Source organism: Scomber japonicus, chromosome 22, assembly GCF_027409825.1.
Source record: "Scomber japonicus isolate fScoJap1 chromosome 22, fScoJap1.pri, whole genome shotgun sequence".
Classification (NCBI taxonomy): Eukaryota; Metazoa; Chordata; class Actinopteri; order Scombriformes; family Scombridae; genus Scomber; species Scomber japonicus.
Genome location: NC_070599.1, coordinates 756,185 through 781,633, shown reverse-complemented (window position 1 = coordinate 781,633; position 25,449 = coordinate 756,185). Strand labels below are relative to the sequence as shown.

Below are 25,449 nucleotides of genomic sequence, written 5' to 3'. Positions count from 1 at the left end.
AATAAATAATGTATATAAAAATGACATAAGTAGAACAGCTCTTTATGATTTAATGGATAGTCACAATTTAATAGATATATGGAGGATACAAAACAAATTTAAAAGAGAATTCTCAAGGAGACAGGTGGTCAAAGGGAAACTCAGGCAGTCTAGAATTGACCTGTGTTTGGCTGCAGCGGACACAGTGAAACAAATCAACAAGATACATTACAGTTACAATTCCTGGAGCGATCATGCCACTGTCATATGCCAACTGGGTGCTGAAGGAGGGATCAAGGGAGGAGGCACCTGGTGCCTCAACTCCAGCCTCCTAACAGACCCGGTATATATTAATAAAATTAAAAAATTACTTAATTATGCAAGAACAGAAATGCAAATAGATAATAATTATATAGACAGATGGGATAATATAAAAGAAAGAATTAAAAAAATGAGTATTAATTATAGCAAAGAGAAAAGATGGAAAGAAAAACAAGAAGAACAGAATATTAGAAAGCAGCTAGAAGAAGAAGTCATATTATTAGATAATCAAAAAAATAGAAGCTGTGAAATGTATGAATCTTACAAAAACCAATTAAACAGCATAGAAAAGAAAAAATGTAAAGGAGCAGCAATAAGGTGCAGGTTCCAAAATTTGGTGGAGGGTGAAAGGTGCACTGCGTTTTTTTGGGGGTTGGAAAAACAAAAACAGAACAAAACTGTAATAGAAGAACTTAAAGATCAAGATAACAACATCCATAAAGACAAAATAAAAATACTAGAAATTATAAAAGACTATTATACAAACTTATTTAAGGAGGAGGGAAGTGATATAGAGAAAACTGAAGAAATTCTAACCTACTTAGATAAAAAGATAGATATGGAGGATAAAGTGTGGTGTGACAGCAAATTAACAAAGGAAGAAATTGAATATGCAATCAAAAACTTAAACAAAAATAAAAGTCCTGGGAATGACGGCCTAACAGCTGACTTCTACATCAAATTTAGTGAACAGATGGCCCCCCTGTTACTCGACCTCTACCATACAATGCAAAAACAACAAGAAACACCCAAATCATTCACTACAGGTATGATAACAGTAATATACAAGAACAAAGGTGACAGAAACGAAATATCCAATTATAGACCAATAAGCTTACTAAACACAGATTACAAGATACTTTCCAAAACATTGGCCAATAGATTAAAACAGACTCTAGATCAGATAATCAGTCCAAATCAAGCATACAGCATACCAAACAGGGACATCCAAGATTCAATTGCTACAATAAGAGATACAGTAAGAGGGATGACAGTACAGGGGGGCCTTCTGTTAACAATAGATTTAGAAAAAGCTTTCGACAGAGTAGAACACCAGTTTTTATTTAAAGCTTTAGAGGAATTTGGTTATGGAAAAGAGTTCATTGGATACAGCTTCTATATAAAAATGCAAGAAGTGTAATAAAATGTAACGGAACATTAACAGAAAGCTTCCCAATTAAAAGGTCAGTGAGGCAAGGCTGCCCTTTGTCAGCACTATTATATAGTATAGTGGCAGAGCCGCTTGCTCAAGCATTAATCAAAGACAAGGAAATAATAGGAATACAAACACCCAAAAACAGTTCTATCAAAATAACACAATACGCGGACGACATTACAATAACAATCAAATCAGGGAAATGCATAGACAAAATCATGGAACACTTCAAAACGTACAGCATGGCTTCAGGCGCGAAAATAAACATAACTAAATCTGAGATAGGCAAAATAGGAAAGGTGGAAAACTATGTAAATAAATGGGGATTTGGGGAAAACACGGGGTGTAGGAAAATACTGGGTGTATATATAGGAGAGAATGAGAGTGAGGCTAGGGACAGAGGGTGGAGGGAAATGATAGGGAAAGTGCAGAGTAGTCTAAATTTATGGCGAGCAAGAGGGTTAACACTGAAAGGAAAGGTAATTGTAGTTAATGCTTTGATACTGTCAAAAATTAACCACATTTTGGGAACCTGTGAGCTGCCGCAATGGGCTCTAAAAACGCTGACAGCAGCAATCTCCTCCTTCCTCTGGAGGGGAAAGGGAAATTCGATCGCTCACAGAGTGTTAATTGCTAAAAAAAGGGAGGGGGGTTTAGGACTAATTGACATCGGTGCCAAAAGAGACGCACCTAGGATCAAAATTGTTAAGAATTTTCTTGATTCGGACCGGCAGTACCCCTGGGAGGACTGGATGGCGAGCTATCTGGCTGAGTACGGGGAGAGAGACGCGTACAACCTGTGCGCCCTCCTCCCCGGAAAAGCCAGGAGCCGCCTACCTGGCTTCTACCAGGAGGTACTAGAGGCATGGGGCAAAATTCTGCCCCACCTCTGGCCCAAGTGCAGGAATAAAGAGCATGTGCTGCAGTTACCTTTCCTTGACAGTCCATTTTTTATGTGTGGGGGGAGGGTTCTAACCAGCGGTCCTATGCGGGCTGCTGGTTTGACCAGGGTGGGAGATATAATCGATGGGAGGGGTGCTTTTAATATAGATATAGTTTGTGGAAAACTAAAAGAAAAAAATGTTAGTTATAGGAAAGGAAATATAATAAAACTTAAAGGAAAGTTTGAACAGGCTCTCGACCCTACGTGGCGGAGCCTGTTGAAGGAGAAAGGGAAAGATATCAGAGTCGCCCTTCCCCAGCTACAACTCAAGCAAAAGGACAAAGCAAAGGACATAAAGGAAATAAGCACAAGAACCTGGTACCGGACATTAATACACCTCATCAAAAGGCCCCCCACAGCAGAGAAATATTGGAAAGAAAAATACCCCAACATGGACATCTCATCTATATGGACAAACCTGGACATACCACTCATGGACAACACTACAATAAACATGGACTTCAACATTCGACACAGAAGGATTTACACAGGGATTATTTTACACCAGATCAACAAAGAAAAATATTCAAGAACATGCACCGTTTGCAATAAAGAATCAGAGGACTTGGAACATATTTTCAACACATGCACAGAATCAAAACATTTTCAGTCATACATCAGGACCATATTAGAGACTCACTGCAACTTCACAACACACACTGATACAGATTGGTCATGGGCTTGGACATTTGGAATCACAGGAAAACACACAAACAGGAACAATACACTCATCAACTCCATCCTAGCATTCGGCAGAAAATCATTATGGACAAGAAGGAATCACCAACTATTTGACAATAAAACAATAAATGTTACAAGATATTTTCAGAACATATTCACAGCTCACCTCAGGACCATATTTCTAGCAGACCAAGACACTTTTCATCAGCAGTTCAACAGTCACAATAATTTGGTAAAAGTAATGGAAGGGAAAAACGTATGTCTGGTGTTATAAAAAAACTTAGGGGTGTTATGTTGGGGTAGTTATTGTCTACATTTACTTTCTGTATCTTTTCTTTTATTTATTTGTCATCTATATGATTTTTATTATTAGTATTATTATTATTTTGACACAGTGTTATGTTGGTTATGTGTCTTTTTTGTTGGGATAAGGGGGTGTGTCATGTCTTTAATGTTGGTTTTTATGTTTGTCTTGTCAGCTTGAATGTATGCAAATTGAGAATGTGATTTATTGTTTAGTATTTCTTTTGGCACATAGTGTTATTGTGGCTATGTGTCTTTTTGTTTCGTTAAAGGGGGTGTTTCATGTCTTTAATGTTGGTTTTTATGTTTGTTTTGTCAGCTGGAATGTATATAAAATAAGATCGTGATATATTTTTGATAATAAAAGATAAAAAAAAAAAAAAAACACGTTAGTATAATACAGGTAAGTATTGTTATTCATATTTTTGGACCATTAATTTCAGGTTACGTTTTAATTTCAGGTAAGCATTGCACTCCAACATAGGTTCATGTTACAAAAGTTACCCAAGTGGATATTTTTAGTATGTAAAGCAGTTAATAACTGGTAAGTATTAATCGATTAAGCCATGGCAACACATGAATAAAAAATGACCCTTTTTATACAGTGAGTGTAAAACACTTAAATATGGAATTGTTATGTAAACACCAGGTAATAAGCAGAGCCGTTTTCAAATGCAATGAAAATATTTTATTGACACCACAGGAATCAAATCAAACATGACGTGAAGGATCCCACATGCTTGATGCAAAAGGTAACAGGTAGGTATGAATGAAACATGTATATGAACATTTTGTATGAAACACATGAATTACATTACAACATGTATGACATGTAAAACAACACACAAATAAGTTAAATAAATATATACGTTATAAACATTTAAAACGTTTTTAAACAATTTCACAGTATTTACATCATTGTGTGTGTGTGTGTGTGTGTGTGTGTTTGTGTGTGTGAGAGACAGACAGACAGTCCAGTAACCAACAACAAGGTTAGAAGGAGGTTCTCCTCTTCTCCAGTTCCCATCAACCACAGTTTTGAAGTGTTCATAACTGTTATATGTTACACACAAGCACAATGCTGTAAGTACCATAGACTATATTACAGTCTCATACAGTACAGCACACAATGTGCTGTGTGATCATAAGGAAAATACACATTTTAAATCAATTTCACAGTATTTACATCATTGTGTGTGTGTGTATCAGTATGGTGTGTGTGTGTGTGTGTGTGTGTGTGTGTGTGCGTGCCTGCGTGTGTGTGTGTGTCAGTGTGAGTGACAGACAGACAGACAGACAGTCATTGCAACCCACAACAGGTTTAGAGGGTGGCTCTCCTCTTCTCCAGTTCCTGGTCCACCACACTTTTAAAGTGTTCATAGCTGGTGTACGTTACACCTTCGAAGCCAGGTGTGGTGGACATATTGGTGGCGAGGCAAAAGGTGAAGATTTTCTGGCTGCTTCCAGCCACCTTGTCTTTGGAAGGGGTGTATTTCTTCCGCTGCCCCCCACACTGCGGCACTTTGCAAGCCCCACATGGCTTATTGGACTTGTTGGGCATCACAGGTTTCACGGCGGGAGGACAGGGTGGGAGGACAGGGAGGAAGACTGGGTTGGCGGATGGCAGCAATCTCACTGACGGAGCCTGTGGTTGGGTTGCACCAGGAGGACAGGTGCTTTTGCCACGGCAGATGACACGTAGGATGCAGTGGCAGGCTTGGGCTGGATACTGCGGTGTGAAGGGCCTGGTTGACAGCCTGGCTGTGGCTCTGACTGCAGCTGCGGCTCTTCAAAGTCCAACCTGTAAAAAATAAAATAAAAACACACACACACACAAGCACAATACTGTGAGTATCATATACTATAATACAGTGCAATACAGTACAGCTCTCCACAAAAAAATAAACAGATAAAGTGAGTGAAGAGCTTACCTCCGCTTTTCCCCACGCCTTTTGCCAGCGACATGGTGAGGCTCCTGGTACTGCACCTGAGGTCTGTCTGGTGGTGGCAGTGACGACGGCAGAGCAGGGGCATCAGGCATTGGTTGGCCTGACAGAACGTCCCGATGAGTCTTCACTCTTGGCCTGACCGTTGCCGTGAAGTTGGCCATCTTCTCCTCCCTCCTGAAAAAGTTGCTGATGGACTTGGCGTTTATGTTGGGCAGCGGGATGGCGAGGCTGCCCAGGACCGGGTCGTCCCTCACTCTGTCGGCGATCCTCTTGTACTGGCCTTTGATGGACGAGGTCAGCTTGCTGGGAGACGAATGGAATTTGCTGCAGGTGGGATAGTGCTGCAGCATCTTAATCAGGAGGTACAGAAGACGGCTCTCCTCGGTCACCTGCGCTGCTTGGGGGTACCTCATCCAGCCAAACTTGGTCTTGGGAGGGGTGTACGTCCCTGCAGGCTTGGCGAAGGCGAGGATGCCCTTCTGCGAGGAGGATGAGGCTGCCGTCGACGAAGAGCCAGCTGTGTGTGCGTCGTACAGCAGAGTCTGGTACAGGTCACGCCGCTCGATGTACCACTCGTCGTGGCCCTGTTTCAGCAGCCGCTGCACCTTGCTCATCGACAAGGCGTTGAGGCGGTCGCTCAGCAGAGTCACCACTCCTCTGTCGATGGCGCGCTTCCCACACAGAATGGCGGGGAACATCCGTCTAACGGCAGGGGCGAGGCTCATCAGAACTTTTGGACTGTAGGCCAGCCAAATGTACTGCTGCTGCTGATGGTGATCTTCCTCCTCCTCCTCCTCCCCCTCGATGTCGCGCGCCACCGACGCATGCCTCACCTTCTCGCAGTAGGAGCACTTCAGCTTCTCTGTCAGGAGGGTGTAATAAGATGACATGCCACACACCTGCCTGGCATAGCTGCCGAAGCCCTTCCTGTCCAGGTATTCCCCAGGCGGCGCAGGGCAGTTGGTGTTGGGGCAGGGAATCATGGCCTTCATCACACCGACGGGGCGCCAGAAGAAGGCAGGCGTGGTGAAAAAGGAGAGCATGCTGGGAACTGCTCCCTTGACGGACACAGGCAGTGGGGGTGGGTGGAACTCCATCTTCTCCTTCAGCAACTTCCTCTCCACAATGTCACCTTTGGCATTTTTATAGCGGGATGCCCTCTCAAACAGGCCATATGCCTCGTTGCTCTTCATCCACTTAATGTTTGGGAGGGCGATGCCAAGTGCTTGGGCAGATGAGGGTGGCTCCTCCCAGTACCTCTGCCAACCTTCCAGGTGGATGCCGGAGGACACAGAGGGCTCCTGCGATGGTGGCACGGCAGGCTCCTGGCTGGCAGCTGCGGCTGGGGTGAGCTGTCCCACGGTGGTGATGTGGGTGGAGACAGGGACCTGGGACTCATCCAGGAGTTGTTCTGCAAAGCACACACACACACACAGACACACACAGAATTGAGATAGTTATTCTAAATGAACATAATGACAGAAGTAAAGAAAAACATTATTAGTTTAAGCCGCTCTAGAAGGGATACAATGGTCAATTCATTCCATATGTAAGCATAATAATATTAACTGCCACAGCCAATAGCTCGGCATCACTGGCATAATTGGAGCCATGCTGGGAAAAGGATGACACCGCTGCGCCTGTCTTTTCCTGAAAAAACAAAAACAAAAAAACAACAGTAAGATCCAGACATCATGGTTTTGAAATAGTGTGGATTATCACTCACATGTACATGTAGAAATTTTAACCTAGCTAACTTGCCTTCAGCTTCTTGTCAACTAGACAGGTGACAGAGGGGAAGTTGTTAACATATTCCTGCAGGCGCTCCTTCTGCCACTTCATGAGCTCATTCAGCTCACCCTGGTGAATGTATTCGGCCAGTATCCACGCCACCCAACCAGCGTCATTCTCCAGCAGCCACCTGAATGTCTGCCCGGCGTACTTTCCAAAGGTCATGACGAGCTGGCCTCTCCACATTTCCCCTCCAGCCTCTCTGGCAGCGGCCTCCGCCTTCACGGGGTCCAGCCAGGTCGGGTCCACCTTCTTGTTGGGGTTGTCTGCCTCAGCCTTGGCAGCTGCCGTACACCTCAACCGGGCCTCTCCCTGCTTGTACAAAGGGATGTTGGGGTACTGGTGCTGTTTCTGGTGTAGGTCCAGCTGGGGCTGGGTAGCGAAGCTCTTCCCACACACGTCACAGGCATGCTGCTTTGGGTAATGGAGCTTCATGTGGCGTGTGAGGTTGGACTTCAGAGTAAACCTCTTGTTGCATACCTCACACTCATAGCTATCATGGCTCTCCATTCTTTCTGGTAATGTAAACACAGGTAATAGGGATCAGACAGTGATGACTGTTCATTTAACTTTCCAACAAGTGACTGTAACAAAACTTTTAAACATGGCTTATTTACAGTCAGTAGTCATCATATGAATAAGGTCAAAGCAAGACAGCCAAGTTATTTATTTAAACTGGATGACAGTATTTAGTTACACAACACAGCTGTTACAGTGGTTAGCCTACTATACAGCGGGCTTTCATTAGTTCAGTCTAGCAACATTTCAAAGCTGGAATTAGTCACCCAATACAGTATTTCATGCAATGACATCCTTTCCCTCAACAGACATAATCTTCACATGATACATGATCGGCTATACAGAAATGTGCTGTTGGTGTATTAGCCTAGGACAACACGCTCGCCAGATTGTTCTAAATAGCCCTATGTTGTTAGAAATTGCTGTTTACCAGGTATGCAGCGCATCCCATGCAACAAGAGATTAACACGGTCGCCAAATTGCTTTATGTTACACTTACTCTGGCATCGGCTGTTGTCTAAACAGTCACATTTACCCACATTAACACATATCAACATCAAATTGACCAATAAAATGTTGTTGCTCCATCACCTCACACAGGGCTTTGAGGAACAAAAGCTGCAATCATTCCAGCTGTGTCTGAATGCACGCCAGAGAGGTGGCACTGAGACGCCTCACTTTCCAAGTAGTTTTTAGGGTTCCAGTTCTCACTGTTACAGCCTGTAAAAAGCCTGCAATCATCCCGCATGTACACAAATGGCCTGAGGAACAAGGTTGCAGTCCTTCCAGCTGTGTGTTTCTCCGCAGAAAAAAAAAAACTATTCCTATCAAAGTACTGTTAAAGGATAGCATGTGTTTGATGGCTGAGACACCATTATCCGCCACTCAGCTGGTGTGAGCAACTGTCAGTGGTGTCACAGCATGTTTAAATGGGCTTTCTGCGGCCTGTTTCGTCGCTTACGGCCATACCACCCTGAACACGCCCGATCTCGTCTGATCTCGGAAGCTAAGCAGGGTCGGGCCTGGTTAGTACTTGGATGGGAGACCGCCTGGGAATACCAGGTGCTGTAAGCTTTTTTTCCCTCTCAGCTGTCACCAAAGGAGGGCGCTGTTGCTCCATCACCGCACACAGGGCTTTGAGGAACAAAAGCTGCAATCATTCCAGCTGTGTCTGAATGCACGCCAGAGAGGTGGCACTGAGACGCCTCACTTTCCAAGTAGTTTTTAGGGTTCCAGTTCTCACTGTTACAGCCTGTAAAAAGCCTGCAATCATCCCGCATGTACACAAATGGCCTGAGAAACAAGGTTGCAGTCCTTCCAGCTGTGTGTTTCTCCGCAGAAAAAAAACAACTATTCCTATCAAAGTACTGTTAAAGGATAGCATGTGTTTGATGGCTGAGACACCATTATCCGCCACTCAGCTGGTGTGAGCAACTGTCAGTGGTGTCACAGCATGTTTAAATGGACTTTCTACGACCTGTTTCATCGCTTACGGCCACACCCCCTGAACACGTATGCGTGCGCAGTGGAGGCAGCCAGAAGCAAACCAGCTGGAGCAGAGAGGATCGCGGACCTCTGTTTGGATTTATTTCATATGTTTTCTTTCTTTTCCTTTATTATCCTATTATTTTCCGTGCATCCTAAGTTAGTTTTGTGTGTGGACTTTTCCCCCCGGCAGTTTTTACTGTTCGGGGGAGAGTTTTTCTGTATGTCTTTATGTATGGTGAATAACATGGCAACGAACACGGCGACGGAAAAAACGACAACGAAAACGGATCACGGACTTAAAATAAACAAAGCAGCAATGGGAGAGGAAGAAAATGAATGGAAGATTGTTACATCCAAAGAGCAAAGGAGTAAGAGGAGGAATATAGAAAGAAACAGTAAAGAAAACGCGGAAGTGGCTGCCTCCGTCATGTTGGCGGGAGAGAGAGGAGAGAGAGCGCAGCAAGCGAAGGACACCGGCCGTGCGCCGCGGAACGGGACCGGCCCGAGAACTGCTGGGGCTTCTGATACATCGAGGGAGGCTGGGAGAGAAGGCCTGAGAAGGCCCGAGAGAAAAGGAGCTCCAGGAGCGGCGGCAGAGAAGGAGAAAGGCATGTCGGGGGGCGAGCGAGCAGCGAGCGCCGGAGCGGAGAAAGAGGGAGAGAGAGCGACGAGAACAGCTGGAGAGAGAGAGCAGCAACAGGAGACAGCGAAAGAGGAGGCCAGGAAAGCATACAACAGAGAGCTGACGGTGAGTTTGGAGGTTACTGGGAATGAGGAGGTTCCGGTCCTTGAACTAATGCGAGCGATCAGAGCTCTGTGTGGGGGGCTTATAGCGTGTAGAGCGACCGGTACCAGGAGTTATGAAATCACGATGTCTCATGTCAAGGGGAAGGAGCGGCTCCTAGATGGATTTAAAATAGGCAACTGTAATATCTTTGTAAAAGATTTATGTAATGATGAGTTGATGGTGTCTTTTTTAAATCTGCCAGCTTACATAACAGACGAAGAAATATTGCAAAAATTAGAAGGGTGGGGTGTCTCGGCTGCATCCGCCATTAGGAGGCGGATGTGGCCGGGCACTCAGATAGCAGACGGCACACGTTTCCTTAAAGTAAAATTCACTGAAAAAGTACAATCACTGCCATACTCTGCACGTTTTGAAACAGCTATGGGACCAGAATATTTTAGAGTAATCCATGACAGACAAGCGAAGGTTTGCAGGATGTGTCTCCAGCCGGGGCACATCCTGAGGGATTGTCCTGATTTTTCCTGTCACAGGTGTGGAGTACAGGGGCATTATGCTAGGGAGTGCAGCAACCAACAGAAAAAGACTAAAACATGTGAGGTGTGCTGGAACCCAGTGAATGAATGCAATTGCATTCCATTATAGTGAATCTGAAGTGGTGGTGGAGTCCGGATCGGAGGGGCTTTATAGTGAAGCGGAGGACATGAGTGAGGAGGAGGAGGAAGGAGAGGAGGCCGGAGTGGGGGGCAGCGGCACCACGGATGGAGCTGGCAGAGAGGCTCTCTCTCAGGGGGGGGCTCTGAGTCCTACTAATGCTGCACAGAGCTTAATTCTGGAAATTGGCTCAAGCATGGATGGTCTGAGCATAGACTCAGGCCTACACCAGGGAGTAGGGGGCAGAGGCGGCAATGGGCTCGTGGAGAGGCCAGAGCCATCTCAAGCCTCAGACTCAATGGAAGTGGGGGAAACCCCGAGTGACCTGCAGCCTGTGGCAGCCGCACCCCCCAGAGAGCCGGCCTCGGCAACCACCATGGTCCTCCGCCGGTTGGGCAGATCAGACAGTGACTCCGAGATGGACTTCACCACCATTAAAAATCTTAGGAAGCAGCACACCTCTAACAAAACATCAATAAGTAAAAGAAGGAAAAAAGATAAGGGAAAATAATGATTAAGCTTAATTTGTAACAATCCTTTCTTTTCTAATAATCATGTTGTTGCTGCACTCTCTTAATGTCAACGGGCTCCGCACTTGTGACAGGATGAATGCAATACTGTCCAGTCCGAGCTGCGACATCCTCTGCCTCCAAGAGACGAGGTGGGATGAAAGCAGCCTTGAGGCAGCAACTAAAATATATAAAGGGGAAATATATTATAATAACGGCACTAATAAATCTTGTGGTATAGCAACCCTAATAAATAGTAATAATATAAAGTACAGTAAAGTAATTTATAAAGACGATAAAGGAAGAATATTAATTATAGATATCGAAGTAAATAATAACACGTATAGAATAATTAATCTATATGCCTATAACTGTGAGAAGGAAAGGAAGGGTTTGTTTAACAAATTAGGAAGATGGGTAAACAATAGAACTATAATAATAGGTGATTTTAATACAGTATTAACCAAATCAGATATTTAAATAAATAATGTATATAAAAATGACATAAGTAGAACAGCTCTTTATGATTTAATGGATAGTCACAATTTAATAGATATATGGAGGATACAAAACAAATTTAAAAGAGAATTCTCAAGGAGACAGGTGGTCAAAGGGAAACTCAGGCAGTCTAGAATTGACCTGTGTTTGGCTGCAGCGGACACAGTGAAACAAATCAACAAGATACATTACAGTTACAATTCCTGGAGCGATCATGCCACTGTCATATGCCAACTGGGTGCTGAAGGAGGGATCAAGGGAGGAGGCACCTGGTGCCTCAACTCCAGCCTCCTAACAGACCCGGTATATATTAATAAAATTAAAAAATTACTTAATTATGCAAGAACAGAAATGCAAATAGATAATAATTATATAGACAGATGGGATAATATAAAAGAAAGAATTAAAAAAATGAGTATTAATTATAGCAAAGAGAAAAGATGGAAAGAAAAACAAGAAGGACAGAATATTAGAAAGCAGCTAGAAGAAGAAGTCATATTATTAGATAATCAAAAAAATAGAAGCTGTGAAATGTATGAATGTTACAAAAATCAATTAAACAGCATAGAAAAGAAAAAATGTAAAGGAGCAGCAATAAGGTGCAGGTTCCAAAATTTGGTGGAGGGTGAAAGGTGCACTGCGTTTTTTTTGGGGTTGGAAAAACAAAAACAGAACAAAACTGTAATAGAAGAACTTAAAGATCAAGATAACAACATCCATAAAGACAAGATAAAAATACTAGAAATTATAAAAGACTATTATACAAACTTATTTAAGGAGGAGGGAAGTGATATAGAGAAAACTGAAGAAATTCTAACCTACTTAGATAAAAAGATAGATATGGAGGATAAAGTGTGGTGTGACAGCAAATTAACAAAGGAAGAAATTGAATATGCAATCAAAAACTTAAACAAAAATAAAAGTCCTGGGAGTGACGGTCTAACGGCTGACTTCTACATAAAATTTAGTGAACAGATGGCCCCCCTGTTACTCGACCTCTACCATACAATGCAAAAACAACAAGAAACACCCAAATCATTCACTACAGGTATGATAACAGTAATATATAAGAACAAAGGTGACAGAAACGAAATATCCAATTATAGACCAATAAGCTTACTAAACACAGATTACAAGATACTTTCCAAAACATTGGCCAATAGATTAAAACAGACTCTAGATCAGATAATCAGTCCAAATCAAGCATACAGTATACCAAACAGGGACATCCAAGATTCAATTGCTACAATAAGAGATACAGTAAGAGGGATGACAGTACAGGGGGGCCTTTTGTTAACAATAGATTTAGAAAAAGCTTTTGATAGAGTGGAACACCAGTTTTTATTCAAGGTTTTAGCAGAATTAGGTTATGGGCAGGGTTTTATAAATTGGATACAGCTTCTTTACAATAATGCAAAAAGTGTAATAAAATGCAATGGTACAATAACAGACAGTTTCCCAATAAAAAGATCAGTGAGGCAAGGCTGCCCATTATCAGCGCTATTATACAGCATAGTGGCAGAACCGCTAGCTCAAGCAATAATTAAAGACAAGGAAATAGTAGGAATAAAAACACCCACAAACAGTTCTATCAAAATATCACAATACGCGGATGACATTACAATAACAATCAAATCAGGGAAATGCATAGACAAAATCATGGAACACTTCAAAACGTACAGCATGGCTTCAGGCGCGAAAATAAACATAACTAAATCTGAGATAGGCAAAATAGGAAAGGTGGAAAACTATGTAAATAAATGGGGATTTGGGGAAAACACGGGGTGTAGGAAAATACTGGGTGTATATATAGGAGAGAATGAGAGTGAGGCTAGGGACAGAGGGTGGAGGGAAATGATAGGGAAAGTGCAGAGTAGTTTAAATTTATGGCGAGCAAGAGGGTTAACACTGAAAGGAAAGGTAATTGTAGTTAATGCTTTGATACTGTCAAAAATTAACCACATTTTGGGAACCTGTGAGCTGCCGCAATGGGCTCTAAAAACGCTGACAGCAGCAATCTCCTCCTTCCTCTGGAGGGGAAAGGGAAATTCGATTGCTCACAGTGTGTTAATTGCTAAAAAAAGGGAGGGGGGTTTAGGACTAATTGACATCGGTGCCAAAAGAGACGCACTTAGGATCAAAATTGTTAAGAATTTTCTTGATTCGGACCGGCAGTACCCCTGGGAGGACTGGATGGCGAGCTATCTGGCTGAGTACGGGGAGAGAGACGCGTACAACCTGTGCGCCCTCCTCCCCGGAAAAGCCAGGAGCCGCCTACCTGGCTTCTACCAGGAGGTACTAGAGGCATGGGGCAAAATTCTGCCCCACCTCTGGCCCAAGTGCAGGAATAAAGAGCATGTGCTGCAGTTACCTTTCCTTGACAGTCCATTTTTTATGTGCGGGGGGAGGGTTCTAACCAGCGGTCCTATGCGGGCTGCTGGTTTGACCAGGGTGGGAGATATAATCGATGGGAGGGGTGCTTTTAACATAGATATAGTTTGTGGAAAACTAAAAGAAAAAAATGTTAGTTATAGGAAAGGAAATATAACAAAACTTAAAGGAAAGTTTGAACAGGCTCTCGACCCTACGTGGCGGAGCCTGTTGAAGGAGAAAGGGAAAGATATCAGAGTCGCCCTTCCCCAGCTACAACTCAAGCAAAAGGACAAAGCAAAGGACATAAAGGAAATAAGCACAAGAACCTGGTACCGGACATTAATACACCTCATCAAAAGGCCCCCCACAGCAGAGAAATATTGGAAAGAAAATTACCCCAACATGGACATCAAAACTATATGGACAAACCTGGACATACCACTCATGGACAACACTACAATAAACATGGACTTCAACATTCGACACAGACGGATTTACACAGGGATTATTTTACACCAGATCAACAAAGAAAAATATTCAAGAACATGCACCGTTTGCAATAAAGAATCAGAGGACTTGGGACATATTTTCAACACATGCACAGAATCAAAACATTTTCAGTCATACATCAGGACCATATTAGAGACTCACTGCAACTTCACAACACACACTGATACAGATTGGTCATGGGCTTGGACATTTGGAATCACAGGAAAACATACAAACAGGAACAATACACTCATCAACTCCATCCTAGCATTCGGCAGAAAATCATTATGGACAAGAAGGAATCACCAATTATTTGACAACAAAACAATAAATGTTACAAGATATTTTCAGAACATATTCACAGCTCACCTCAGGACCATATTTCTAGCAGACCAAGACACTTTTCATCAGCAGTTCAACAGTCACAATAATTTGGTAAAAGTAATGGAAGGGAAAAACGTATGTCTGGTGTTATAAAAAAAACTTAGGGGTGTTATGTTGGGGTAGTTAGTGTCTACATTTACTTTCTGTATCTTTTCTTTTATTTATTTGTCATCTATATGATTTTTTATTAGTAGTATTATTATTATTTTGACACATAGTGTTATGGTGGTTATGTGTCTTTTTTTGTTGGGATAAGGGGGTGTGTCATGTCTTTAATGTTGGGTTTTATGTTTGTCTCGTCAGCTTGAATGTATGTAAATTGTGAATGTGATTTAATTTTAGTATTTCTTTTGGCACATAGTGTTAATGTGGCTATGTGTCCTTTTTGTTGGGATAAGGGGGTGTGTCATGTCTTTAATGTTGGTTTTTATGTTTGTCTTGTCAGCTTGAATGTATGTAAATTGAGAATGTGACTTATTTTTATTTTTTCTTTTGGCACATAGTGTTAGTGTGGCTATGTGTCTTTTTGTTTAGTTAAAGGGGGTGTTTCATGTCTTTAATGTAGGTTTTCATGTTTGTTTCGTCAGCTGGAATGTATATAAAATAAGATCGTGATATATTTTTGATAATAAAAGATAAAAAAAAAAAAAAAAAAAAAAAAAAAAAAACAAGCCCGATCTCGTCTGATCTCGGAAGCTAAGCAGGGTCGGGCCTGGTTAGTACTTGGATGGGAGACCGCCTGGGAATACCAGGTGCTGTAAGCTTTTTTTCCCTCTCAGCTGTCACCAAAGGAGGGCGCTGTTGTTCCATCACCGCACACAGGGCTTTGAGGAACAAAAGCTGCAATCATTCCAGCTGTGTCTGAATGCACGCCAGAGAGGTGGCACTGAGACGCCTCACTTTCCAAGTCGTTTTTAGGGTTCCAGTTCTCACTGTTACAGCCTGTAAAAAGCCTGCAATCATCCCGCATGTACACAAATGGCCTGAGAAACAAGGTTGCAGTCCTTCCAGCTGTGTGTTTCTCCGCAGAAAAAAAACAACTATTCCTATCAAAGTACTGTTAAAGGATAGCATGTGTTTGATGGCTGAGACACCATTATCCGCCACTCAGCTGGTGTGAGCAACTGTCAGTGGTGTCACAGCATGTTTAAATGGACTTTCTGCGGCCTGTTTCGTTGCTTACGGCCATACCACCCTGAACACGCCCGATCTCGTCTGATCTAGGAAGCTAAGCAGGGTCGGGCCTGGTTAGTACTTGGATGGGAGACCGCCTGGGAATACCAGGTGCTGTAAGCTTTTTTTCCCTCTCAGCTGTCACCAAAGGAGGGCGCTGTTGTTCCATCACCGCACACAGGGCTTTGAGGAACAAAAGCTGCAATCATTCCAGCTGTGTCTGAATGCACGCCAGAGAGGTGGCACTGAGACGCCTCACTTTCCAAGTAGTTTTTAGGGTTCCAGTTCTCACTGTTACAGCCTGTAAAAAGCCTGCAATCATCCCGCATGTACACAAATGGCCTGAGAAACAAGGTTGCAGTCCTTCCAGCTGTGTGTTTCTCCGCAGAAAAAAAACAACTATTCCTATCAAAGTACTGTTAAAGGATAGCATGTGTTTGATGGCTGAGACACCATTATCCGCCACTCAGCTGGTGTGAGCAACTGTCAGTGGTGTCACAGCATGTTTAAATGGGCTTTCTGCGGCCTGTTTCGTGGCTTACGGCCATACCACCCTGAACACGCCCGATCTCGTCTGATCTCGGAAGCTAAGCAGGGTCGGGCCTGGTTAGTACTTGGATGGGAGACCGCCTGGGAATACCAGGTGCTGTAAGCTTTTTTTCCCTCTCAGCTGTCACCAAAGGAGGGCGCTGTTGCTCCATCACCGCACACAGGGCTTTGAGGAACAAAAGCTGCAATCATTCCAGCTGTGTCTGAATGCATGCCAGAGAGGTGGCACTGAGACGCCTCACTTTCCAAGTAGTTTTTAGGGTTCCAGTTCTCACTGTTACAGCCTGTAAAAAGCCTGCAATCATCCCGCATGTACACAAATGACCTGAGAAACAAGGTTGCAGTCCTTCCAGCTGTGTGTTTCTCCGCAGAAAAAAAACAACTATTCCTATCAAAGTACTGTTAAAGGATAGCATGTGTTTGATGGCTGAGACACCATTATCCGCCACTCAGCTGGTGTGAGCAACTGTCAGTGGTGTCACAGCATGTTTAAATGGGCTTTCTGCGGCCTGTTTCGTCGCTTACGGCCATACCACCCTGAACACGCCCACTTCCGGTTTCCGGTCGGCAAGCGGCTCAGTGTGTGTAACACGAGTGAGGAGAGAGGACGTGTGTGGGAGCAGCGGAGGAAAAAAGAAAAAGTTTGGTGAATTAATCTGCGGTGTACTTGCAACCCAGCAGCTTGGTGCTGCCAGGGGAGTAAGAGGACCAACTTGGACGGATTTAATGATGACGACTACTGGAAAAGGCCTGACAACGAAACAGATGACGGACAACGGTGACGAAATGATGGTCGCACATGGAGAGGCGGCCGGAGGAGCTACGGAGGTGAATAATAGTGAAGAGAGTCTAATGGAGGATATATTAACGGCGGGGCAGAGGATGGGAGGTCGAGGAGGAAGTGAACTATTGATATCAAGACGTCTGGGACAAAAATCTAAAGCGACTGCAGAGCTAAGCGATGCGGCGGCGAGAAGAGGGAAAATGGCGGCGGAAGCAGGTGCGTCGCGCCCGGGTGCAGCCAAAGAAACAACGGTGTGTGGTGATGTCGGTGCACGGAGACGGGGGGACGATACATTGCTGATGAAGCAACGGGTGGATGGTGAAACACAATCTGAAAGAAACAATGTGGGAGAAACATCAAAGGCTGCTCCAGCCAAAGCGCAGCAGAGAGAAGAGGGAATATGGCGGCTGAGGAATTTCGTTTGGACGACAAAAGTTTGGTGCTGCAGGTGGAGGTGGAGGGGGAGGACACGATTACCATGATGGAATTACTAAAAACAATTTCTGTGAAATGTGGAACAGTAATTGGATGCCGCGTAAAAGATGGCAAAAAATGGGAAATTACAATGAAGACAGAAGACGGAAAACGGACTTTACTTGACGGACTTCAAATCAAAGGATCTAGAGTTCATGCCTCAGAGATGTCAAGGAAGGTGAAAATAGTATCTTTCTTACACTTACCGACATACATCACTGATGACACTATATTTGAAAAACTTAGACAATGGGGGGTCGAACCAGCGTCTCCTATCAAACGGCGAAAATGGGTAGGGACTGACATATATGATGGAACAAGGTTCTTAAAGGTGCAATTTTCAGACAAAATTACATCATTGCCATATAGCACCAAATTTGAGACTCTGGAGGGGGTGGAGTTCTTCCGGGTCCTCCACGATCATCAACTTCAAGTATGTCGATTATGCATCCAACCAGGACATATTATGAAGGACTGTCCAGAATTTAAATGTTTTAAATGTGGTGTGAATGGACATTATGCTAGGGACTGTATGACTGTGAGTGTGAGAACGGACAATAGAGAAACTGACATAACTGAACAGGTTGAAGAAGTGAATATGGATAGTGGTGAGGACGTGGTGCTTAAAGAAGTGACTGCAATAGAGGAGACGGAGGATGAAGCGGAGGATGAGGGGTCAGTGGCAGAAGCAGAGCAGGAGATGACGGACTCAGAGGACAATAATGACAATGGCGGAGGGGTGAAGGATCCGTCGCCGGAGCTGTCAGTGGATGCGGCGGAGGATGACAGTGAGAGTGTTTCGGTGTCGGAGAGGCCGTCTCGTCTCCCGTCTTCAGGTGTCTCGACTGAGGGAAACGCTACAGAGAAGGGAATGAGGGCAAGAAGCCGCAGCAACCAGCGAGCGGCGGTGCTGCCCACTATAGAGAGTAACATCATGACTGAAACGGATAATGAGGATTTTGTTTTATCAGGAGCACCCCGGAGCTGGTTCACAGGAGGTGAACAGAGAGCCGCTCTTCCGCGGCGTGTGGATTTTTCTATGTCGTTGAAAGGGAGGAAGAAGACGAAGAAAAAGCATTGAGGTAAACACATGAGTAGCAGTATCAATGATTTTATTTGAACTTTTTTTTTTAATTATTTTGTCCCTTACTATGATAGATTTGATTTCATTTAATGTAAACGGCCTGAGAAATGTAAAAAAGCTTGAGAACATATTAACTTTGTGTGATGCTCCAATACTATGTATACAAGAAACTCATTGGGACTGTGTGGGAGCAGCGCTGTCGAGCTTTATGGCCAAAATTTTCTTTTTTTTCTAGTTATGGACAGTGCAATGCTAGAGGTGTTTGCGTCATAGTAAGGGACGGTTTTAACATTGATGCTACTCATGTTGCGAGAGATGTCGACGGACGATGGATTAAGATTAGTTTTCTTTACAATAATGTGGCATACAAACTATTGAATGTATATGCTCCAAATGTGGAGGGGGACAGAACTGTTTTTTTTTCTACCTTGATGAACATTGGGAATGATTGCGATATAGTTATAGGTGATTTTAATGTAAAATTGACAGTGCTTGATGTTGCAGAAAATGTTCCCTTGAAACATGACACATCAAGAGCTACGTTGTTGAATTTTATGCATCAAAATGATTATTGTGACCTATGGAGATCTTTATATCCAACAGTAAGGGAATTCTCCAGAATTCAAAAATATCAAGGGACAGTGCGGCAGAGCCGAATTGATTTATGTTTAGTTAAGAAATCTCTTTTATTTCTTTTCAACAATATGTCTCATAATTTGAACTTTATAAGTAATCATGTGTTTTTGAGGGTGGGAATGGGGATTCAGAGGAGAGGAAGGGGTGGGGGTGTATGGCATTTAAATGCACATTTACTTTTGAATAAGGATTATATTAAGTGTATTTCTGAGTTGATTTCTTTTGAGAGTTCTAAGGGGATTTTTTTAACAAATATAATAGAAGGGTGGGAAGTTTTAAAATTAAAGATAAAAAGGAAAAGCATTAATTTTGCAAAAAGATTGTCTTTTCAAAAAAAGTTGACGGAGAAAAAGTTACGTTTACAGTTGATAAATATGCAAAAGAATTTAAATATGAACATTGGGGAATTTTTGTGTGTTCAAAATGATTTATTTGAATTGGAAAAGTTAAAATGTGAAGGGGCGATACTATGCAGTAAAGCTCAATATGCAGTAGAGGGGGAAAGGAATACTGCTTTTTTTTTGAATTTGGAGAAGAAACGTCAGTCACGTGTTTATATTGATGAAATCAAAAATAGGGAGGGGAAAATGGTTAACTCTTTTATTTCTGTATTAGATACTGTGAAGGACTTCTATGAACATCTTTTTTGTTCAGAGGTAAATGATGTAAATTTGACTGAAAAAATTGTAAATAGTCTAGATGCTAAGTTATCAAATGAAGATAAAATCATGTGTGATCAGATAATAACAGTGAAAGAAATTGAAAATGCTATTGATCAGCTAATTCCAAACAAAAGTCCAGGTAGCGATGGTCTAACTGCAAATTTTTATGTTTCTTTTAGGTCTGTGTTGGTGCCCATTTTGTTAAAATTATACAATGACATTGAAATCAAACAGGTGGTACCTGATACGATGGCCGAGGGTTTAATTACACTACTTTTTAAAAAAGGTGATCGAACTGAGATGGCCAATTATCGGCCAATTACACTGTTGAATACGGACTATAAAATTCTAATGAAAATTTTTGCTAACAGATTTAAGAGTGTTTTGCACACTATTATTTCACCAACACAGGCCTATAGTGTCCCTGAAAGAGAGGTGACTGATATACTTTTCACTATACGTGATGTGGTTGAATATTTGAAATTTACTAATCAGGGGGGTATAGTATTATCTATTGATTTTAACAAGGCTTTTGACAGAGTGGAACATTATTTTCTTTTTAAGGTATTAGAAAAATTTAATTTTGGAGAAAGGATTGTAAAATGGTTAAAATTGATGTACAGTGCAGCCACAGCGAGAATCAAGTGTAATGGGGTCTTAACGGACAGTTTTTCCTTGCAGCGCTCAGTGCGTCAAGGCTGTCCTATGTCCTCCATTTTATATTCACTTGTAGTTGAGCCATTAAGTGCAATGATTAAATCTGACAATTTGATAAGAGGCATTGTTTTACCGGGAGGGGAAAAGTGTGTCATTCAGCAATTCGCTGATGACACGACCATCATGGTTCAAGACATGTCCAGTATAACAAGAACTGTAGATCTAGTCAACCTTTATGGCAAAGCCTCTGGCTCAGTAATAAATGTGGCCAAATCTGAGATTATGTTTATTAATATTGTGGAACCACTGCAGTCTGAGCTCAATTTTACTTTGCAAAGTCAACATTTAAAGATTTTGGGAAATTATGTGGGTAAGGATGGGAGGAAAGCAAGGGATTTAACATGGGAGGAGCATTTTAAAAAGTTAGAATCTACTCTTAACTTTTGGCGTCTGCGTAATTTGAAATTGGGAGGTAAGGTTATAGTTGTAAATAGTCTAATTGTTTCACGGTTATATTATACTCTAGCAGTGGTAGATTTACCTTTGTGGGTGGTGAAGAAGTTGAATGTTATGATTTCTGTATTTTTGTGGGGTGCTCCAGTAGGTAAGATCGCTCGCAAAACTTTAGTGGGTTTGTATTGTGAGGGGGGTTTAAAATTGGTTGATATTGTCAGTAAGAAAAATGCTTTCAGAATGAAGATGGTGAAAAAATATTTGTGTGATATCAACAATTATGGTTGGAAACATATCATGAGGTTTTTTTTGAATCAAGTGTTAAATATTGGGGATTTTGTATTGTTGATGCAGTTAAAACAATCCATGACTGAGAGGCTTCCCCTTTTTTATAGGGAGGTCTTATCAGCTCATGCAGTTTTTTTGAAACATTTATCTTTTGAATGTACTGATTTGTCTGTATTGAAGAACATGCCTATTTTTTTGAATAAGTATATAACACACAAAGGAGCTTTATTATATAATGTGAAAATGTTAAAGGCTGGGTTTCTACAACTAAAAGATTTGATGTACAAAGTGTTGCCAGGATTTTATCCTCCTCAGGTAATTTATGATGGAGTTAATGACATCGATGAGGATATTACAATGACAGCTGTAATAGCTTATTATAAGGTAATTCTAACAAATTTGCCTGTGCAATGGTCTGTCTTGATGTTGGAATTATTGTATGTAAGTTATCCCATATTTACCCTTTCTATAATCATTAGTCTTTATAGTCTACAAGCATGCTGTTTTAAAGTTGTTTTTCAGGACCTGTGACCCTGCTCAGGATCTGCTCAGGACGTCTATCTGAAGATCTGTGGCCAATCTGTAACCCTGCTGAGAATGTCTTTGAAGTGTGTGTGTCCACCCGAGGCAGACCAGCGACCGATCAGTGACCTATTTGTGACCGATGTGTGACCCCTACCCCTTAGAGCAAAAATGACTATGTAAATTAGGGACTCCCTGAAAGCAATAAAAACAAAGGGTTCGGCAAGATTTGCTCAGAGCGGGTTGGAGATCTTAACTGAGCAGATCTCTGTCCGTTCTCCTTGCAAGTAAAAACTCTAATCCTGTTGTCTTCTCTCCTTTGTTTGATATTTTAAGTGTTTTAGGTTGCCTGAACCTGACATTAACTTGGTCCTTCGAGCCGGATACCAACAGACTTAAGGATTCCAGCAGGCTGGTAAACTCCAGGAAGACCGTGGCCACGGCAAAATCTAAAGATCCTTTTCCAGGACTGGTTTTTTGCCCGCCTGTTGGGATCTGAAGGTTGACGGTAGTCCGAGAGGAGAAAGACAACAGTGGTGAGTTAGAGTTTGTTAAAAACAAGCGATTGACTGAGAGTCTTTGCGCGTTGTGATAAAAAACCCTGAGAATACTAGTCACTGTCAGGTAACGAGGGATGACGGAGTCCGACAATATCCGTGTAGAGTAAAATAGGCCTAGTGGGCGACGGAGTCCGAAAATATCCGTGTAAAGTAAAATAGGCCTAGTGGACAACGGTGTCCTGTAAGACTCAGTGAAACGTACGTGAGTGAATGAGAGTGTGAGTGGAAATGAAATACCATTAGGTATCTTCATTTCATACCAAAATAGTAGGATTGTAAACAGCAAACCTCTTGTGGATGCAAAGGCAAGAATTCTCCACTCGAAAGAGTTGAAGTGAGAATTACCACAACAGGAAATTTTCTTGCTGTCCTACTAATAAGAAACCAGTTCTTAGAACACCCTAGGTGTTGAATAACTGGACTAAAATTACTAAAATGGGGAAGAAGTGAGTAAACTAAAAAATAAAGTAAGAAATAGACTCAAAAGATTGGAAATATGTTGAAACCCAGGATCCTGGTAAAATTAAGGACGTACGGATAGAAATACTAAGAGAAGCAACTAAAAGATACTAAAATGTAATAAATATTAAAACTTGGGGAGACGTCCCTAGAACATAGAAAATAGAGAAGTATAACCTTTGTACAAAGTAATGAGTATACATAAGGAAGGAGAATAATATAATAATGAAATAAACTAGTTGGAATTTGTTAAAACTCAGTAATGATATATATCATTTTTTAAGAAATAAGCCTGTCAAGAAAAGTACAAATAGGAAGTTACCATGAAAAAGTAAGAATGAAGGAAGAGTGAAGTAGAGAAAGAGAAGAGAAAAGAAGCAGACAGAAAGTGTGAGAAAGAGAGGCAAGAGAGAAAGGAATAAGAAAGAAATAGACAGTTGATGTTTCAAAGAAAAGATGATGATGAAGCAGGGCCAGTGAAGTGAAGGGAAGTTAAAGATAAGGAAGAAGGTGAAGATGTACAGCAGATTTGGATGACTGTGTTGGGGCCTGATTGGCATTATGTGAGAGGGGATTGGAGTCCCCTAAATAACAATAATGTGGTGTTGGCATATGCTGATAGTGAATTGACTACTTGGGTAAGACACCTTATTGATAGAGTTACTCAACGCTTTAGGTGAAGAGCAAATTATGTGGAGATAGGAAGAAGTTGAGCAGAAGGAGGATGAGCCGTTCAAAGAATAAAAAATAATAATGACCACTGCTTTTAAGACTCATAGTGGGCTTCAAGATGATAATCAACCAAATGGGCCTTTCCAGCAAACAGTTTAAAAAAAAAAAAAAAAAAAAGAAAAAGTTCTTCATGCAGGATCTAAAGATGCAATCCGTAGTTGGGTGACTAAGCATTACATAGGACTTCCAACAGGAACTCTTGATAAATATGTTAATCACGCTTTGCATGCAGAGAAAGTTGTAAAGGAAAAGAAAAGAACAAGAGTAAGAAGAGACCTTTTACTGTGACATGGAAGAAATCCTCTACCAGGGAGGAGGTAGAGGAGGTGCTAGAGGAAGAGGAATAAATTATAGGAGGAGCAAGAAGAGGAGGAGCAGGAAGGGGAGATTATAGACAGAACATAAACCCTTTCTGTTGTTGGAGTTGGAGAAAGAAAGTATAATTTAGCCTGACTAGGCCAAGAATGGCAGGCAAAGTGTTATCAGGAGAGTGAACATGATAAGACAAATGGAGACCTTTTAAATTTACAAGATATACTCTCAATGGATGATGTGAAACCTGAAGTAAGATTGTTGGTAAATGGAAAATTTATTACGTTTTTGTGTGACACAGGAGCTTGCAGAACTACCTGTAGGGAAGGTGTACCACAGGCTAAAACTAATGGCAATGTTGTAGTAGTAAGATCTGTAAGCGGGAAGTTAACTGAAGTTGAAGAATCTGAGCCAGTGTGGCTAAGAGATCCAGATGGCTCGTCTTACCGTCTATCCATTCTGATGTTTCCAGAATGTCCAGTTAACCTCCTTGGGAGAGATGGGTTGTTGTTATTAGGATTGGCATTGGTGCCTACGCCAGAAGGGCGGATTGTAGTTAAAAGAAAAGCAGAACTACAGAAGGGAGACTTTTTGGTTCTCCGAGGGATAGGACTACCACACTATTTCTATTCCCTTGATGTTCCTAATAAACCACCCCATAAGACCAGATGCTAAAGTATTTACTGTAGTGGATATCAGTAATGTGTTTTTCTCTGTACCTATAGATAAAAATAGTCAATATTGGTTTGCATTTACCTTTGGAGGCCAAATATATACCTATACTAGATTACCTCAAGGTTATTGTGAAAGTCCAACTATCTATTCTCAAGTAATGAGTGCAAGCATGGCTAAGTTTCAACCCCCAGGGGGAAGTCAAGTTTTAATATATGTAGATGACGTGTTATTAGCCTTTCCTGATTTGAAAACATGTTAAGAAGATACTTTAGCTTTACTAAAGCATTTGGCTGAAGAGGGCCATAAAGTAAGCAAAAGTAAACTCCAAATGTGTAAAATACAAGTTAAATATTTAGGACTAATCTAAGTGCGGGAGGAAGAACAATAATGGAAGACAGAAAGATTGCAATTCTCCAAGCTCCAAAACCTTTAGTAAAAAAGCAGATGATGTCATTTCTGGGGTTGACAAACTATTGCAGAAATTGGGTACTAAACTATGCTGAAATAACGGCATCGTTAAATAAATTGATGTATGAAGAAGACCTTAAAATGACATCTTAGTTAAAATGGACTGATGAAGCTGAAAAAGCTTTCTGTGAAGTAAAGCAAGTGTTAGTGTCCAGTACAGCACTAGCATTGCCTGCCTA

General features: G+C 41.9%; 3 non-coding genes across 3 annotated transcripts; all 3 read left to right on the top strand.

The window, feature by feature from the left end:
- The first annotated feature begins 8,597 nt into the window (after positions 1 to 8,597).
- LOC128384576 (5S ribosomal RNA) lies at positions 8,598 to 8,716 on the top strand. Its single transcript, XR_008324316.1, has one exon. It is a non-coding gene; the product is annotated as a 5S ribosomal RNA (ribosomal RNA).
- A 7,243-nt stretch (positions 8,717 to 15,959) lies between these two features.
- Positions 15,960 to 16,078, top strand: LOC128384743 (5S ribosomal RNA). Its single transcript, XR_008324482.1, has one exon. It is a non-coding gene; the product is annotated as a 5S ribosomal RNA (ribosomal RNA).
- A 413-nt stretch (positions 16,079 to 16,491) lies between these two features.
- Positions 16,492 to 16,610, top strand: LOC128384575 (5S ribosomal RNA). Its single transcript, XR_008324315.1, has one exon. It is a non-coding gene; the product is annotated as a 5S ribosomal RNA (ribosomal RNA).
- Positions 16,611 to 25,449: the final 8,839 nt, after the last annotated feature.